Genomic DNA, 17860 nt, shown 5'->3' with positions numbered 1-17860 from the left:
GATCTCGGCTCACTGCAACCTCCGCCTCCCAGGTTCAAGCAATTCTCCTGTCTCAGCCTCCTGAGTAGCTGGGATTACAGGCATGCACCACCACACCTGGCTAATTTTTGTATTTTTAGTAGAGACGAGGTTTCACCATGTTGGCCAGGCTGGTCTCGAACTCCTGATCTCACGTGATTTGCCTGCCTCAGCCTCCGAAAGTGCTGGGATTACAGGTGTGAGCTACCATGCCCTGTCAAGCCAGATCATGCCTGTGAATAGCCACTGCATAGAGAGAACTCATCTCAAAATAAAATAAAATAAAATAAGACAGTTAAAAGTCTCTCTTGCACTTGTCTCTTCGATTTTCCTGGTTCCTACTCCTCTACCCTGTCCAGGTAACTGCTTTTAAAAATGTGTTAATCAGCTGGGCATGGTGGCTCATGCCTGTAATCTCAGCACTTTGGGAGGCCAAAGTGAGCGGATCACTTGAGGTCAGGAGTTCGAGACCAACCTGATCAACATGGTGAAACCCCATTTCCATACAAAATACAAAAATTAGCCAGGCACAGTGGCATGCAACTGTAGTCCCAGCTCTGTGGGAGGCTGAGGCAGGAGACTCACTTGAACCCGGGAGATGGAGGTTGTAGTGAGCTGAGATTGTGCCACTGCACTCCAGCCTGGGTGACGGAATGAGACTCTGTGTCAAAATAAATAAATAAATAAAAATGTGTTAACCATAAAGGACAAAAGGCATATAATTATCTCAGTAGATGCAGGAAGAGCTCACAAAAACTGACACCCTTTCATGTTTAATAAAAAGCAAAACACTGAACAAAACAGTAGACAGGTACTTCCTCAATCTGATAAAGGGCATCTACAAAAACATGGAACCCAGTGTGAAAGATTGAAAGCTTTAAGATCAGGAACAATGCAAAGGTGTCTGCTCTCATCCCTTCTATTCAAATTGTACTGGGGGTGCCATCCAGGGCAATTAGGCAAGAAAAAAAAAAGAAATAAAACTATCTTTATTTGTAGATAACATGATCTTGTGTATAGAAAATCCAATGGGATACACACACCCACACAAAACTATTAGAGCTAATAAAAAGTTCAGCAAGATACAAAAGATACAAAATCAATACGTAAAAATCAAGGATGTTTCCATCAATAGCAATGAACAATCAAAAATTGAATTAAAAAACAATTCAATTTACAACTGCATCAAAAAGAAACGTTATACTTATAAATAAAGTTAACAAAAGAAGTGCAAGACAAACATTGAAAACTGCAAAACAACATAGAAATAAAGACCTAATAAATGGAAACACTTCCCATGTTCATGGATCAGAAGATTTAATTTTCTTAGGATGGCAATACTCCCCAAATTAATAAACAGATTCTATACAATTCCTGTCAAATTTCAGGAATTGATTTTTATGGAAATCAACAAGCTGATCCTAAAAATCAACAAGCTGATCCTAAAATTTATCTAAAAGTTTAAGAGACCCTAAATAGCCAAAACAATCTTGAAAAGAATAAAATTGGAAGATACACTTTTCAACTGCAAACCTTAACTATAAGACTGTGTGGTACTGGCATAAGGATAAACATATAGATAAATGGAATAGAACTGAAAATCTAGAAATAAACACATACATTTATGGACAATTGATTTTGACAAAGGTGCCAAAATAATTCAATGAGGAAAGAACAGTCTCTTCAACATACAATGCTGGGGCGACTGAATATCCAATGAAAAAGAATAAAATTGAACCCCTACTTCATACCATATAGAAAAATTAACTCAAAATGGATCAGCAATATAAATGTAAGAGGTAAAACTATAAAACTCTTAGACGATAATATATGCATAAATATTCCTTACCTTGGATTAGGCAATGATTTCCTAGATATCACACCAAAAGCATAAGCAACAAAAGAAAACAGAAGCACCTTGGACTTCAGGAAATTAAAACACATTTGTGTTGCAAAGGACATTATCAAAAAAATAGAAAGATTAACTGGAATAAATGGCAAAGAAAAACATGAAAAGATAATCTACAGAATAGGAGAAAATATTTGAAAATCATATATCTGATAAAGAGTTAATATCCAGAATATAAAGACCTACTATCTGATGACAAGAAAACAAGTAAGCCAATTGTAAAATGGGCAAAGGGCATTTTTCCAAATATATACAAATCATGAATAAGAACATGAAAAGATACTCAACATTATTAGCCATCAGAGAAATACAAATCAAAACCACAATAAACTACATCTATCCCAGCTACTCTGGAGGCTAAGGCAGGAGGATTGTTTGAGGCTAGGAGTTCAAGACTAGCCTGGGCAACATAGCAAAACCCCTGTCTCAGAAAAAAAAAAAAAAAAAAGCTACATCTTCACACCCAGTATAATGGCTATAATTAAAAAGTCAGCTAAGGCTGGGCACAGTGGCTCACACCTGTAATCCTAGCACTTTGGGAGGCTGAGATGGGAGAATTGCTTGAGCTGAAGAGTTCAAGACCAGCTTGGGCAACATAGTGAGACCCCATCTCTGCAAAAAGAAAAAGAGTCAGTGAAAAGCAGATATTGGTGAGGATGTAGTAAAACTGGAACTTTCTTTTCTTTCTTTTTTTTTTGAGACTGAGTCTTGCTCTGTCACCCAGACTGGAGTGGAGTGGCACAATCTTGGCTCACTGCAACCTCTGCCTCCTGGGTTCAAGTGATTCTCCTGCCTCAGCCTCCCGAGTAGCTGGCAGTACAGGCACGTGCCACCATGCCTGGCTAATTTTTTGTATTTTTAGTAGAGACAGGGTTTCACTGTGTTAGCCAGAATGGTCTTGATCTCCTGAGGTGGTGATCCACCCGCCTTGGCCTCTCGAAGTGCTGGGATTACAGCCATGAGCCACTGAGCCCGGCCGAAATTGGAACTTTCGTATGCTGCTGATGGCAATGTTAAATAGTGCAGCTGCTTTGGAAAACAGTATGGCAGTTCCTCAAATGGTTAAACACAGAGTTGCCTTACAATTCAGCAAATCTCCTCCTAGGTATATAGCCAAGAGAAATGAAAGCACATGTTCATACAAAAAAACTTGTCCACAAATGTTCACAGCAACTTTTTTTTTTTTTTCATGAGACAGTCTTGCTCTGTTGCCCAGGCTAGAGTGTAGTGGCTTGATCTCAGCTCACTGCAATCTCTGCCTCCTGGGCTCAAGTGATCCTCCCACCTCAGCCTCCTAAGTAGCTGGGAATACAGGCACTTGCCACCACACTGTGCAAATTTTTTGTAGAATTGAGGTCTCACTGTTTTACCAACACTGGTCTCAAACTCCTGAGCTCCAGCGATCCTCCCACCTCTGCCTCCCAAAGTGTTGGGATTACCGGCATAAGCCATCACACCTAGCCCTGCAGCATTATTTGTAATAAAGAAAAACAACCTAAATGTCTATCAGCTGATGAATGGATAAACAAATGTGATCTATCCATACAGTGGAATGTTACTTAGCAATAAAAAAAAAGTACTGATCTGCAACATAGATGAACTTTGAAAACATGCTAAGTGAAAGAAGCCAGATGCAAATACCAAATATTTTATGATTCCATTTATATAACATATCCAGAATCAGCAAATCTGTAGACAGAGGGCAGATTAGTGGTTGCCGGGGCAGAGGGGAATAGGGAGTGACTGCTAATGGGTATAGGATCTCTTTTTGAGGTAATAAAAATGTTCTAGAATCAGATAGTTGTGATGGTTGTGCAACTTTGTGAATATACCAAAAAGCCCCACTTAACTGTACCCTTAAGAGGGTGGCTATTATAGTTATGAATAATATTGTAATAAAAATTTTCATATTAAAAATGTATTAACTTCAAGGAGAAATACAGCTCTCACTGGACGAGGACTGGATTAGTTGCAGACCTACAGCAGAGCTGAATGAGAAGGTGGCTTGGCAAACATGCAATGCCAGTCGATTCTACCTCCACAGGAGCTCCAGAATGTTAACCGGTCTCACCAGCTCCACACTACCAGGGCAATTTGGTCCACTCCCAACTGCCCCGACTCTCTGCCCTCCAGCCTCACTGGCTATCTTTTAAATCTTCGATTCACCTAGCCACACTCACACCCAGCGCCAAGTCTCAGTTCTGCCTCTAAAGACATGAGGGTGAGCATTTGACTCCCACCACCTCTCCGCCCCCCATTACCAGCACCTACAATGCTCCCCATGGAGGATTGGGGCCTAGTCTGGTGTCTGGCACAAGACAGGAGCTCCACAAGCATTTCTGGAGTGAACTTGAGAATTGGGGAGAGCCTTGTAGAGGAAATGCCATTTCAGGTGGGCCTGGAAGGGCCGTGGGATCTGTTAGCCAGGTGGGGGAGAGGAAAGCGCTGTAGCAGCCCGAGAGGACTGGGACCTTCGGAGCCTTAAGGGAGACTGAGGGGCTTGAAGACTGAGGATCCCAGTCTTATCCAGGGGAGAGGAAGAGGTGGCAAACGGGACTGGAGAGGCAGGTAGGGGTTTGAGGGACTGAAGTCCAGTGGGAGCCACTGAACAGTTTTAGGCCAGAGGGTGACATGATCTTCTATAACATTTTGAGAAGATCCCTCTGGGTGCTTCATGGAGGCTGGATTAGAGCATGAGCTTCGGAACAATGAAGTGGCTGTGGCCACTGCCCAGGGGACGTGGAGTCTAGAAAGGAAAAGCTCCCTTCAGATCCTCCTGTTACAGGAGTCAGCAGGTTCCCTCCAGGAAACACCTCCCGCCATTGCACGTTGTTTTGTTTTTTTTTGTTTTTTTTTTGAGACGGAGTCTTGCTCTGTCGCCCGGGCTGGAGTGCAGTGGCCGGATCTCAGCTCACTGCAAGCTCGGCCTCCCGGGTTTACGCCATTCCCCTGCCTCAGCCTCTGGAGTAGCTGGGACTACAGGCACCAGCCACCTCGCCCGGCTAGTTTTTTTTGTATTTTTAGTAGAGACAAGGTTTCACCGTGTTAGCCACGATGGTCTCGATCTCCTGACCTCGTGATCCGCCCGTCTCGGCCTCCCAAAGTGCTGGGATTACGGGCTTGAGCCACCGTGCCCGGCCTGCACATTGTTAAATCCACTTCAGTATTCCCTTTTACCTCCTGTGTCAATCACCACCGTGGAAAGACGCTTAAGTAAACTGATGGTAACAACAGATTTGGTTAGATAGTAAGAAGTGAGCTTTAAAAGATAATAGGCCAGGCATGGTTGCTCACGCCTGTAATCCCAGCGCTTTGGGAGGGGGAAGTTGCAGTAAGCAGAGATCGTGCCACTGCACTCCAGACTGGGTGACAGAGTGAGACACTGTCTCAAAAAAAAAAAAAAGAAAAGAAGAAGGCCGGGCGCGGTGGCTCAAGCCTGTAATCCCAGCACTTTGGGAGGCCGGAGACGGGCGGATCACGAGGTCAGGAGATCGAGACCATCCTGGCGAACACGGTGAAACCCTGTCTCTACTAAAAAATACAAAAAACTAGCCAGGTGAGGTGGCGGTGCCTGTAGTCCCAGCTACTCAGGAGGCTGAGGCAGGAGAATGGCGTGAACCCGGGAGGCGGAGCTTGCAGTGAGCTGAGATCCGGCCACAGCACTCCAGCCTGGGTGACAGCAAGACTCCGTCTCAAAAAAAATAAAAAATAAAAAATAAAAAATAAAGAAAAAGAAATAATAATAAAATCAATAGAGGTCATGCAATATAATAGAAACTCTTGGCTGTAATGTGGATAACTGGAAAACTTCCCATATAACGTGTGACAAAATGTAACTGGAGGCCAGGCGTGGTGGCTCACGCCTGTAATCCCAGCACTTTGGGAGGCCGAGGTGGGTGAATCATGAGGTCAGGAGATTGAGACCATCCTAGCTAACACGGTGAAACCCCGTCTCTACTAAAAATACAAAAAATTAGCCGGGCGTGGTGGCAGGCGCCTGTAGTCCCAGCTACTTGGGAGGCTGAGGCAGGAGAATGGCGTGAACCCAGGAGGCGGAGTTTGCAGTGAGCCGAGATCCAGCCACTGCACTCCAGCCTGGGCAACAGAAGGAGACTCCATTTCAAAAAAAAGAAAAAGTGTAACTGGAAATTGATGGGGCAGTGAGGAGGCTGGGGAGATGAAACAACTTTCATTTTCTTCTTAATAGGGTTAGAGTTTGCATTTGTGACTTTTTTTTTTTTTTTGAGACAGAGTCTCACTCTGGCTGGAGTGCAGTAGTGCTATCTCGGCTCGTTCACTGTAACCTCCATCTCCCAGGTTCAAGCAATTCTCCTGTCTCAGACTCCCAAGTAGCTGGGACTACAGGCATGTGCCACCACACCTGGCTAATTTTTGTATTTCTAATAGAGACGGGGTTTCACTATGTTTTGCCAGGCTGGTCCTGAACTCCTGACCTCATGTGATCTGCTGCCTCGGCTTTCTAAAGTGTTAGGATTACAGGCGAGAGCCATAGCACCCGGCCTAACTATTGTGTTTTTAGTAAAGGTGGGGTTTCATCATGTTCGTCTTCAACTCCTGACCTCAAGTGATCCGCCCGCCTCGGCTTCCCAAAGTGTTGGGATTACAGGCATGAGCCATTGCACTGGGCCTGCATTTGTGATTTATGTAATTTAAACATTTTGGATCAAGTGCAATGGATCATATCTGTAATACCATCACTTTGTGGAGCTGAGGTAGGCAGATCACTTGAGCCCAGGAGTTCAAGACCAGCCTGGCCAACAAAGCAAGATCCAGTCTCTACAAATAAATTTTTTTTTAAAATGAGCTGGATGTGGTGGTGCACGCCTGTAGTCCCAGCTACTCAGGAGCTGAGTGGGGAGGATCTCTTGAGCCCAGGAGCTCAAAGTTGCAGTGAGCTGTGATTGTGCCACTGCACTCCAGCCTGGGCAACAGGGCAAGACCCTATCTTAAAAAAAAAGAGAGAGATCGAAATGTTAAATTTATTTACTGGGGATTATTATTGTTGTTGGCTTTTTGTGTCAGTGTTGGAATTTGAGTTGAAACAGTCAGACAACGCTGTTCACTACCTCTGGCAGCTCAGAGTTCAGCAGCTGCCCACTCTGCCTCCAGCTTCCCTCTGGCCCCTCCCCAGGGCTGGGGTGGGGTCCCACAGGGGAGCTCCAGCCCGGTGGCCAGTGGAGGTCAGGAAGAAACCAGAGCTCACCAGCACCAGGGGTCCAGGGCTGAAGAAAAGCTCTTGGGCTGGGTTCCAAGTGGGCAGGGGGCTCAGCATCTGACTGTTGGGCTGTGTCCCTGTACCCATCAGCCCCCTGGAACCACAGCGCTTTTCCTGCAGGGGCCCAAGTTTCACTCACCAACCTTTTTTTTGGGTGGGGGGTGGGAACGGAGTCTCCCTCTGTTGCCCAGGCTGGAGTGCAGTGGCAGAATCTTAGCTCACTGCAACCTCCACCTCCTGGGCTCAAGTGATTCTTCTGCCTCAGACTCCCAAGTAGCTGGGGTTATAGGCGCCTGCCACTACACCTGGCTAACTTTTATATTTTTAGCAGGGACAGAGTTTCACCACGTTGGCCAGGCTGGTCGCGAGCTTCTGAGCTCAAGTGATCCGCCCGCCTCAGCCTCCTAAAGTGTTGGAATTACAGGCATAAGCCAACATGCCCTGCTCACTCACCAACCTCTTCAACACCCAGCTTAGCACTGCTGGTCTCACGAAGAAGCTGCCATGAACACACAGCTCATTCCCTCCCTCAGGTGGAGACAGGATGACACAGAGGCAGGGGAAAAGTTGGAGCTAGGGGAGGTAGGTGCAAGTGGACAAAGGACCCAGCGTAGGGGCAGGGTGAAGACAAACTGCCCGTGTCACTATTCTGCACGAAGCTGCATCTGAACCCAAGGCAAGTCCCTGCCCTATTCTCCACCTGTTCTCCTGCTGTTTTTCTCAGACAGTAATTAATCTTCCAAGCAGCACGTTATCCGTGGGAGGAAACTGTGGCCTCTGATGTCTTTGGTCCTGGGTCTAACTTGGGAGGCTTTGGGCAAAGTGTCAGGACACCTTTCATCCCAAGTGGCTGGTCAGCATGACTTAAACAGTTCAGGGGGTTCACTGCAAAGTTCAGCCCTGCAGGCCCGGCTTGATCCAGCAGCTCACAGGTGTCACTCTGCAGCCATCTTCCTGTCTTTCTTTCCACTTCTGTGTCAGCGTCATCTCAGCTCAGCTTTCATCATGGTGGCAGAATGTCTCTTGCTGTGGTTCAAGCAATGAACCTCATGCCTACACATCTTAAGAGTCCAGAGGGAACTAGAAAACATCTTTCCCAGAAGCTATCTCCCACAAAGGAGTTCCCCAGACTGTCCCTGGATTACAGCCCCTCCCTTGTGCCCAGGCAAGGTAGTAGTTATGGTAATGCCAGTGTGTTCCTGAGCCACCTGCCCCACCCCCAGCCCCAGGCAGTCAGCACTGGAGTGGGGGAGGGGAGACGGGTACCCAGAGAATGATCAATGATCAGGGGAGAATTGGAGAACAGAGAAGGGTCCCGGGAGGCCGCTCCGTTGTCTCTGCAGCCAGAAAAGTCCTTTTTTTTTTTTTATGACGGAGTCTCACTCTGTCACCCAGGCTGTAGTGCAGTGGTGCGATCTTGGCTCACTGCAACCTCCGCCTCCCGAGTTCAAGCGATTCTCCTGCCTCAGGCTCCTGAGTAGCTGGAATTACAGCCTGGCTAATTTTTGTTTTGTTTTTAGTGGAGTTGGGGTTTCACCATGTTGGTCAGGCTGGTCTCGAACTCCTGACCTCAGGTGATCCGCCCTCCTCAGCCTCTCAGAGTGCTGGGATTACTGGCGTGAGCCACCGCGCTGGCCAGAAGACTCCAATTCTTAATTCATTTCCTCACCTATAGTGGGGGTCATCATCTCCACCTTGCTAAGGCACAGGGCAGTTTAAGAGCGACAGTAACGTGCTGCCACCGTCACGGGTGCTGTAGCCGATGTGAACTCCTGCAGAATGCTCCCTCCCCGCCTCTTTTCTCTTCTGCGAAGGTACGGTCCGGGTCACCAAGCCGCTTGTCCACTCCACACAAGGTCCTTCTCTCCGAGGGGCGCGGCAGGGGCCCGAGTTGGCCAGCAGGTGGCAGCGCCGCGGCAGTCCGGGTTTGGCACAGCTCGGGAGCGGCCTCCGGGGAAGCAAGGGGTCAGGCCTCTCCAGGCAGCCCCCAGAGCCCCGCGCCTCCCTGGGCGCCCGACTCGCAGATACAGCAGGGCGGGTTCGCGGGTGTGCGGCCTGCACCTGGCGGGGCTCCGGGCTTGGCTGTAAGCTCTGCTGTCGCCATCTTGTCTCTGAGTTACTGCTGAGCAGGAGCCCTGCATTTTCGTTTTGCGCCAGGCCTCTCAAACTGTGGCCCTGGGTGCCAGGACTCCTGCTGCCTCAGGATCCCGCCACTTTACTTCCCAGAAATGTGTTGAGCCTGTCCCTTTCCTGCCGTTGCTCAGCCTTCCCGGGGCTCCCTGACCCTGCTTGTCTCCAGCTCACCGGCCTTCCAGAATCCTGGAGAGGACTGGGACCCCACATGGGGAGGACGGCGAACCCACGCAAGGAAAACGAGGACCCTGCATGGGCAGGGGGCAGCCATGGGGAGGAGGGGGGCCATGTGGGGATAACGGGGTCATACGTGGAGAGGAGGGGACCCTACAGAAGGCCTGGGTTGGGCAGTGCTGGGCTCTCGTGGGAGGGTCAGGTGGTGCTGCCGGCCGGCAGGAAGCCCTGGGTAGCGGGTGGCGGGCGGCAGGCCCCGTGCTGCCCCGTGGAGAGCGGAAGGCAGGCGGCGAGGCCGGGGCGGGAGCCCAAGGCTGGAGGCCGGCCCTGAGAGTGCTTCCCGAGCAGCCCCCGGCAGGAACAGAAAAGGCTCCGGGTCTAGGGGCTCCGGGACTTCTCCGTGGTGGCAGAGGAGGGCTGCCATTGTCAAGGCGGCACAGAAGCCTCGGGTTCGGGGACCTTTGCTGGAGGAGCTGGGGTACGGTAGGGCGGGAGCCGCAGAGGCCTCAAGAGCGAACGGGAAGAGGCCGCGGCACCTGCGGAGCACAGTCCAGGCAGTTTGCCCAGGGCACGGGCCTCTCGAGTGTGCCCAGGAAGCGGACAGGGTGACCCGGGTTTCTTGGGTGGTCTGCAGGCCTCCCAGTGTCCGCTGTGCAGACCTGACGCCACCTGCCACCCGCAGGCGCTGAGACCCCGAGCCCATCTGCCCCTGGGTTGGCAGCCTGTGGGGTGTGGTTTCCCAGGTTGTGTTTTCAGCGGGTGCACAGGTTCCCCCCCTCCCAGGGTCCCTTCCTGTGGTCTGGACGTGGGGGCCTGCGGACCCAGCGTGGGGGCGCTGTGGGTGACAGAAGGTGGCGGGGCAGAGGCGGCTGCAGTGTGAACTCAAAAGCATGTGGGGGTGGGGGTGGGGCAAGAGCAGTCGGTGGTCTGCGTCTGCTCTGTGACTTCCCGGCTATACGACCCTGGGGAAGTTACCTCACTTCTTTGAGGCTCAGGCTTCCCTCATCTGTAAAATGGTAGAATAGGATCTACTTTGCAGGATATCTGTGGGGATTCTTGATATACAAACCATATAAAAGACCTTCCATAAGAGAAGGATGCTTTTCTGCCTAGATTTTACAGCCTCTATCCTTGTATTAAAATTGATTATCAAAATGTTTACTGTTTCCCCTGCTCTTAGAAATAACAGAATCATGGCCGGGCATGGTGACTCACGCCTGTAATCCCAGCACTTTGGGAGGCTGAGGCGGGTGGATTGCTTGAGGTCAGGAGTTCCAGGCCAGCCTGGCCAACATGGTGAAACCTCATCTCTACTAAAAATACAAAAAAAAATTATCCGGGCGTGGTGGCACGCACCTGTAATCCTAGCTACTTGGGATTCCCTCTTGTGAAAGGTGGGAAGGGGAGAAGGGACAGGAGAGGTAACACTTCTCTGAGTCCAACTCACCCTTGAACAACATGGGTTTGAACTGTGAGTCGTGTGTGCCTTGGCCACCCCTGAGGCAGCAAGATCAACCCCTCTTCCTCTTCCTCAGCCTACTCAATGTGAAGATGAGGATGAAACCCTTTATAATAATTCACTTACACTTAATGAATAGTAAATTTTCTCTTCCTTATGATTTTTCTTTTTGAGACGGAGTCTGCTCTGTTGCCCAGGCTGGAGTGCAGTGGCATGATCTTGGCTCACTGCAATCTCCACCTCCTGCATTCAAGCAATTCTCTCTAACTCAGACTCCTGAGTAGCTGGAACTACAGGCACCCACCACCATGGCTGGCTAATTTTTTTTTTTTTTTTGTATTGTTAGTAGAGATGGGGGTTCGTCATGTTGCCCAGGCTGGTCTCGAACTCCTGACCTCAGGTGATCTGCCCGCCTCAGCCTTGCAAAGTGTTGGGATTACAGGTGTTAGCCACCGCGCCCAGCCTTTCTTAATAATGTTTTCTCTATTGTAAGAATACAGTATGTAATACATATAACATACAAAACGTGTTAATTGACTGTTCGTGTTATTGGTAAGGTTCCCAGTCAACAGTAACCTATCAGTACTTATGTTTTTGGGGAATCAAAAGTTATATGTGGATTTTCAACTACATGGGGGGTTGGCACCTCTAACTCCTGCATTGTTCAATAGTCAACAGTACATCTTTGTATAATTCTGACTTTTAGAACTATTTCTATGTTTCATAGTAAAAAAAAAAAAAAAATTAAATCAACAAGGAATTGAAGAAGGGTGGTAGAGATGACCCAAAATGGAATACGAACAGAAACAAGTGAACCTGCTGTTTTACAAATGAATAACATGCACTCAGGCACCCTCGGGGAGCAGTAACCTATGTGGCTTCAGAAACAGTATTTTGTCTACATGCTCTACAATTAAAGGTGAAAAAAATTGCACAGTATTGTGCCATTGGTAGAGGAGCACACATCTCACATTGAACTCCCATCTCTCTTTTTTCACAGAGATGTGAGTTAGAAATCCATAAACTACTTGATGTAGATTCTGGCACTGAGCAAGTCTATATACTGCGGCTAGCAAGAGCCAGATTTCTCACCATCAGGAAAATGGGCTAAAAATAAGGAAAGGGGACAGACGCAGTGGCTTATGCCTGTAATCCCAGCACTTTGAGAAGCTGCGGCAGAAGAACTGCTTGAGTTCAGGAATCCAAGACCAGCTAGGGCAATATAGCAAGACCCCTATATCTACAAAAAAATAAAACATAAAAAATTTAGCCAGGTGTGGTGGTGCACCGCTGTAGTCCCAGCTACCCGGGATTCTGAGGCAGAGGATCACTTGAGCCCAGGAATTCAAGGCCACAGTGAGCTATGTTCGCACCACTGCAGTCCAGCCTGAACAACATAGTAAGACCATAGCTCTAAAACATTAATAGAGAAGAGTAGGCTAGAATAAACATTATGATGTTGGACTGGAACTAGAGACATCACTGTGAACTCCTGGTTTTTAAAATACAGATATAGAAAGAGCTTTAGAAATGCACATGTGTGGACATGTATTTCCTAACTCTATCCACTGTAAGGGCCTAAAAATACTAACACCTGAGACCAGTGAACTCACCCAGCACCCAGATCTTGTTTTTTGTTGTTGTTGTTTTTTGGTTTTGTTTTGTTTGAGATGGAATTTAGCTCTTTCACCCAGGCTGGAGTGAAGTGGCCCAATCTTGGCTTACTGCAACCTCCACCCCCAGGTTCAAACAATCCTCCTGCCTCAGCCTCCTGAGTAGCTGGGATTACAGGTGCACACCACCAGGCCAGGCTAATTTTTGTTATTTTTAGTAGAGACAGGGTTTTGCCATGTTGGCCAGGCTGGTCCTGACCTCAGGTGATACACCTGCCTCGGCCTATCAAAGTACTGGGATTACAGGCATGAGCCACTGCGCCCGGCCAGATTTTGGTTTTGAATGCTGTTCTCAATAAAAGGCACCAAGACTCTGGGAGAAATGAATATTTCCAGGGCTATAGCAAGGAAAGTACAAGCTGAGCTTCCAACATCTTGTGGAGCCAAAAGGCAAACCCTCTGACAAGCTGTGGGGAAAGGCATCAGAACATCAGCATGGAGGGGACAGTAGAGGGAGGGGACAGCCTGCGAAGCCTTCAGAGAGGAGGGAAATGAGAAGGAGACTTCAAGGGCAAAGAAAGGGTGGTGGTGTCAGATGTTGCTGAGAGTAAGATCAGATCTAAAAACCATCTTTCTAGAAGCTTTTGCTGCAGATGTCCCTGGTGTCCTTGAGAAGAGAGTTTTCATGGGGGGTGAGGAGGCATAACAGGTGTCACAGGTGCACGGAGTAGCTGTAGATGAAGAATGGCAGTCAGGGAATTGGGGGACTATTCCAAGACCTTTGGCTGTGAACGGAAGGAGAGGGCAGGATTGGAAGTGGGCACATGCTCAGGGAGAGTATTGGTTCTGGATTCTCTTGAGAACATGGCAGCCTCAACAGGAGCCAAGGGCAGTAGAGACAAGCTAGCTGCTCAGCCAACCCATTCCCTCTTCTTCCTGGATGTGTAGCTGCAGCGCCTGCCCAGCCTCCTTGGGACTAGAGGTGTGGCACAGGACCATGAGTGGTGAAAACATATCTAAGCCTGGCGTGCACCAAGTGCTCCCACTTGTTCTCTCCTATCTACTTGCTGTAGTAGTAATTGACTCAGGGTAGACATTTCTAGGGAGCAGGTGACAGATGGGCTGGGAAGACCAGAGATTTAGGGACAGTGGCAAGAGTGGTAAGTTGGTCCAAGTGGGATAGGATGCATCCTCCTTGTTCTCTCCTTTCTACTTGCTGAATGAGGATCTTTCCAATGACCCAGAACAGGACAGAGGAGCAAAACAGAGGAAGCCTGGGTCCCCAGATGACCACACAGAAGGCTGCCTGCCCAGGAATACCCCACTCTGAATGTAGCATGAGTGAGAAATAAACACTTACAGTGTTGCACTGCTAAGAATTGGGGTCCATCCACTATAGCAGGTAGAGTTAACCTAATAAACTGGTTAAGGACATTCTTGTACATCCATGCAATGGAGCACTACAGCTATAAAAACAAAGGGAGCAGCTGTTCATTACAGATATGAAATGATCTCCAAAATACTTTCAATGACAAAAAGCCAAGATATAGGAAAATGTGTTATAGCTTGTTGCTTTGTGTCAAAAATCGGTAGGAGGCCAGGCATGGTGGCTTATGCCTGTAACCCCGGCATTTTGGGAGGCTGGGCCAGGCGGATCACGAGGTCAGGAGATCGTGACCATCCTGGCCAGCACGGTGAAACCCCGTTTCCACTAAAAATATAAAAAAGTAGCCAGGCGTGGTGACATGCACCTGTAGTCCCAGCTACTTGGAAGGCTGAGGGAGGAGACTCACGTGAACCCGGGAGGTGGAGGTTGCAGTGAGCAGGGACTGCACCACTGCACTCCAGCCTGGGTAACAGAGCGAGACTCTGTCTCAAAACAAAACAAAACAAAATCGGTAGGAAAAGAATACATAATTCCTTGTCTTGAACAGTGGAAGACAAGAAGCCGCCAATAATATTGGCTCCTTCTATACAAAGGAACTGAGTAGCTACATGATGAGTGGGAGACTTCCATTTGCACCCTGAATTTTGAATAGTGTCAATTTTATACATTTTTAAAAATAGAAATGTAAAGGAAGTGTGCCAGAGATGTGGGCATTTTATTACAAGAGCCAGTAGAAACAAAATTTCTAAAAACACAGAGAGAAAGCAGACAGCGGATAGAGGGAAGTCCTTGAGCCCTTGAGGGCAGGGGATGTAGAATGCAGCGTAGGGAGAGGGAGCTGCCACGGCCAGGAGGAAGGCCACTGAGGACAGGAGGCAGGCAAGCATGTAGGGTGAGTATATGGGAGCGGGAAGACAGTGGGGAGGTTTCTCTCAAATGGCTTTTATCAGGAGATAAAGTTATCTAATAAAAATGAGATGGCGACTCTGACTCCAGGGAAGAACAGGAGGACAAGGGAAGTAGAAGTTTGTAGGGGAGCACTGCTGGCCCAGATGAGACTGGAGCCACAAGCTTAGAATGAAATCAAGCTGCCCCTGACATGGGGTTTCTGCCAGCACCCCAAAATAGGGGAGGAGCATGGGACATATATTAATTGACTCAGGGTAGAAATTTCTAGGGAGCAGGTGACAGAGGGGCTGGGAAGATCAGAGATTTAGGGAGAGTGGCAAGAGTGGTAAGTTGGTCCATGTGGGATAGGATGCATCCGAAAGGAGATTTTGAAGGGGACCGATGGATTTGGGAGAAAGTAGAGAAATCAGAGAGCTGGAGATGTTATTGAGGGGAAAAGAACCTAAGAATAGGGCAAGTAACTGAGTGAGGAGTTCCACGCACATTGTCACGGGAGAAGGAACACTTGTTCCACGCACATTGTCACGGGAGAAGGAACGCTTGTTCCACACACATTGTCACGGGAGAAGGAACACTTGTTCCACGCACACTGTCACGGGAGAAGGAACACTTACAGACTTTTTTTTGTTTTTTTTTTTTTTTTTGAGAGAGAGTTTTGCTTTTGTTGCCCAGGCTGGAGTACAATGGCACGATCTCAGCTCGCCAGAACCTCCACCTCCCGGGTTCAAGTGATTCTCCTGCCTCAGCCTCCCGAGTAGCTGGGATTGCAGGCATGCACCTTTATGCCCAGCTAATTTGTATTTTTAGTAAAGACGGGGTTTCTCCATGTTGGCCAGGCTGGTCTCGAACTCCTGACCTCAGATGATCCACCTGCCTTGGCCTCCCAAAGTGCTGGGATTACAGGTGTGAGCCACTGCACTCAGCTCCACCTATGGACTTGTTAAGGCAGGTAAATACCTGGGACCTGAGTATCCAGGACCAGCTAGGAGGTTGAGGTCCCAGGAGTAGGGATGGAGAGAAGCCCATAAGCCGGGGGTCCAGGCTCTTTAACAAATGCCAGATAGGGGGCCAGGTGCAGTGGCTCCTGCCTGTAATCCTATCACTTTGTGAGGCCAAGGCAGGAGGATCACTTGAGTCCAGGAGTTCGAGACCAGCCTGGGCAACATAGCCGGACCCCATTTCTACAAAAATTTTTAAAAACTAGCTGTGGAGGCACATACTTGTGGTTCTAGCTCCTTGAGAGGCTGAGGTGGGAGGACTGCTTGAACCTGGAAGGTCAAGGCTGCAGTGAGCTGTGATTGCACCATTGCACTCCAGCCTGGGCAAGAGTGAGATCCTATCTGGGAAAAAAAGAAAAGCCAGATAGGGTTCTAGATGACCACAGTTGAGTGGGGAAGGGTAGGGCCAGATGGCATGAGCCTCCGAGGAGCCAGGAGTTAGATGTGTGAGAGTGCAGCTGTGACACTGACTGCTTCCACTCCTACAGAAGAATGCAGCTGAAAGCAGAGCTCGGGCCTGTACCTCACTCACCCAGAGCCGAAAGGCTCAACCATAATGACCTGAAGTTCAGAGGCCCCTTGCCTAGCCAGTCTCCCCGTCCTTAACCCCAACTTTGATCTCCATGCCTGGACCCTCTTCCCACTGCTCTGCCTTGTCATCGGCTGCACTGTCATCCTCAAAGTCACTCTATAACTTTAGTCACTCATCCTTTCCAAAATAGTCCCCAAGTTTCCTCTGCAGAAGAGCCTGGCCCTGCCCTGCCATCTCACTCATCCTCCAGAGGCCTGTTGAGAGAGCCCCCTGGTCCTCACCACCACACTCTCACCCACATTTATAGTCAAGTCTCTCTTATTAAAGGAGGGAATCTGAATCTGGGTTTGCCGTCTAAGTTGGCTTTCTCAGAGGCTACCAGAGCCACAAGACCTCACTGCCCTGCCCTAAAGCCACTCCGTCTTCATCTCTTTGCTCTGCTGCAGCTGTTGGAACTCAGTCTCACTCGTTAGCAGTCCCAAGACTTCTGCACTGAGGCTGTCCTGAGGATCTCCAGAGGTAAGATCTGCCTCTCCTTCCCGGAATAGCTAGGGTTTTTTTCCAGCCTTCTATGAGCCTGGCAGAAAGGAAGAGGGACCTTGCATTGAGAAATCAACTCAGCCATGCTCACGTGTTGCTGAGAGAACTCACCAGCTAGCAAAGCCCATCAGTGCACTCCTTGAGGAATCAAATCAACACAACCTGTGCCTGAAGACTAAAAGCTGTTTAGGGCTTACTGCTGAGTGGGGGAGGGAGGGCAGAGAGCAGGATACACTATGGTCCATCCACAATGCATTCAACAACATAAAATCGCACATCGAAAATTGAAAGAAGGCCAGGCAAGGTGGCTCACGCCTGTAATCCCAGCCCTTTGGGAGGCGAGGGGGGCGGATTACCTGAAGTCAAGAGTTCAAGACCAGTCTAGCCAACATGGAGAAACCTTGTCTCTACTAAAAATACAAAATTATCCAGGCGTGGTGGCACATGCCTGTAATCCCAGCTACTCGGGAGGCTGAGGCAGGAGAATCGCTTGAACCCGGGAGGCGGAGGTTGTGGTGAGCCGAGATTGCGCCACTGCACTCTAGCCCAGGCAACAAGAGCAAAACTCCGTCTCAAAAAAGAAAAGAAAATTGAAAGAAAGCATGCCTAAATATTTACAGGACTTTTCTCTGCTGAGATTACAAGTATTTCCCCAAAATTTCGTTGTTTTTCTTTTTTTTTTTTTTTTTGAGATGGAGTCTTGCTCTGTCGCCAGGCTGGAATGCAGTGGCGCGATCTCGGCTCATTGCAACCTCCACCTCCCAGGTTCAAGCGATTCTCCTGCCTCAGTCTCCCGAGTGGCTGGGAATACAGGCGTCCGCCACCACGCCCGGCTAATTTTTTGTATTTTTAGTAGAGACGGGGTTTCACTATGTTAGCCAGGATGGTCTCGATCTCCTGACCTTGTGATCCACCTGCCTTGGCCTCCCAAAGTGCTGGGATTACAGGCATG

The 17860-nt window shown here is 48.7% G+C and overlaps 1 protein-coding gene across 2 annotated transcripts in view; it reads right to left on the bottom strand.

Annotated features, from left to right (window-relative positions):
* Window positions 1–17860, bottom strand: part of LOC117094388 (nucleolin-like) — a 48413-nt gene that overhangs the window by 8930 nt on the left and 21623 nt on the right. The gene's annotated exons all lie outside the window — the stretch shown is intronic.

Source organism: Trachypithecus francoisi, unplaced genomic scaffold (genome assembly GCF_009764315.1).
Source record: "Trachypithecus francoisi isolate TF-2019V2 unplaced genomic scaffold, Tfra_2.0 Lachesis_group13, whole genome shotgun sequence".
NCBI lineage: Eukaryota > Metazoa > Chordata > Mammalia > Primates > Cercopithecidae > Trachypithecus > Trachypithecus francoisi.
This window is presented reverse-complemented; position numbering and strand designations above follow the sequence as displayed.